The sequence below is a fragment of the Peromyscus maniculatus genome, chromosome 22 (genome assembly GCF_049852395.1).
Source record: "Peromyscus maniculatus bairdii isolate BWxNUB_F1_BW_parent chromosome 22, HU_Pman_BW_mat_3.1, whole genome shotgun sequence".
NCBI classification, from domain to species: Eukaryota; Metazoa; Chordata; class Mammalia; order Rodentia; family Cricetidae; genus Peromyscus; species Peromyscus maniculatus.
In genome coordinates, this window is record NC_134873.1 from 29,644,114 (window position 1) to 29,645,919 (window position 1,806).

Here is a 1,806-nt window from a genome sequence, read left to right on the forward strand (position 1 = left end):
CCCTGCATTATATCCCTCCATATCGAAGTAACCTTAATTTTCTCACTCTTTCTTTCTTAGTAAGCTATGCTTTCTTTGGTAGCTTTTAAAACTTTTTTTAGCAGCCTTTAGGCTTTAACTCAAATTTAATGGCATATCTGAATCCCTGTGGTAACTACAGATAGAAAGAGAAGAAAAAGGACACATTTGTCTTCCAGCAGCTTATCAGAGACTTGGGGGAATCATTGCTTTCCCATTTTCTCATGACATCATTGTTAGAGCTCCTGCCGCTCCAGAGTGTTTGCCTCTTAGGATTCATTCAGTGCTTGTGAACTGATTGCATGCACTCTTTTTATATGTGTGAAATTGAATAGCTTTGGTTATAGCTCACTGTTGTAATCCCAGGACTCTTGAGGTTAAAGCAGGAGGAGCATGAATTGGAAATCAGTTTGGGTCATATAGTGAGGCTAGCTTGGGCTATAGTGACCCTGTATCTCCAGAAGAAAAAAAAGGAAAGGAAAGAAGGAAGGAAGGAAGGAAGGAAGGAAGGAAGGAAGGAAGGAAGGAAGGAAGGAAAATAAAACACTAAAAATTTCATTTGTGTTGTAGCTCAATGGTAGGTAGGGTACATGGTTAGCATGTACAAGAACTTAGGACTTAGGGGAATAAAAACAAAACCAGAGTGCTCTTCCTACCTTCCTTCAGTTATTCTGGTCTCAGAGACCCATGCATCAACCTTGCTGATAGCAAGATGTCTTCAAGAAATGCCAAAATTGGGCATCCTGCCCCTAACTTCAAAGCCACAGCTGTGTTGCCAGATGATCAACTCAAAGCCATCAGCCTTGGTGAAAGAGTTCTTCCCTTGCAACCTTGACTTCCCATCTGTGTGCCCCATGGAGATCATTGCTTTCCGTGATGGGGCAGAAAAAGTTAAGAAACTCAATGGCCCAGTGATGGGTATAGCTGTGGAGTCTCACATCTGTCATCTGGTATGGATCAATACAGCCAAAAAACAAGGCAGACTGGGACCCTTGGGCAATCGATCCCTTGGTGTCAGATCCTGAGTGTACCATTGCTCAGGACTATGGAGCCTTAAAGGCAGATGGAAGTCTATCTTCAGGGACCTCTTTATCATTGATGACAAAGGTACCCTTCACCGAATCACTAAAAGAGGTCCTTCCTGTTGACTGCTCTGTGCATTAGATGCTGAGATTAGGCAAAGCCTTCCAATGCACTGAAACACACGGCAAAGGGTGCCCAGCTGGCTGGAAATCCCACAGTGATAACACTGAGTTTGATATCAAGAAGAGTAAAGAATTTTTTTTCTCCCAAACGGAAGTGAGCACTATCTGTGTTCATGCCAGACTGCACTGGGCAGCCTGTCAAAGGACATCTTTTGTACTTATTTTACAGAAACACAAGGATTGGTGTGATTTAAGACCTGCCTGCCCTTCCAGGTGGTGGGAGATCACCCTTCCTTGCACTGGTAAAAGTGGCCTGGGCTGTTTTGTGGACAAATCATCTGTTGTACCAGTAACGGAGCATCAGCTTATTCTTCTTCTGTGATATCAATTAAACCTGGACTCAGGAAAAAGAAGGAAACAAATCCAAAGAAAGACACAAACAAGGAGAGAAACAAACCGTGCTCTCTAAGATACCTGTAATGGACACTAAGACTGATATGGTTCCCAAAACACCATTGCACAGCTTTCACCTTGGCCTAACTTTTCTTTCAACCATACGTCAAGTACCTCAGGCCGAACACTGAAGATCCAGGCATTAGAGAAGGCCAAGTTTCAGCCATGTGGTCACCCATTTACTTCCAGC

General features: G+C 43.4%; 1 pseudogene; it reads left to right on the forward strand.

The window, feature by feature from the left end:
* The first annotated feature begins 730 nt into the window (after window positions 1-730).
* Window positions 731-1,545, forward strand: LOC102906593 (peroxiredoxin-1 pseudogene; annotated as a pseudogene).
* The last annotated feature ends 261 nt before the right edge of the window (window positions 1,546-1,806 follow it).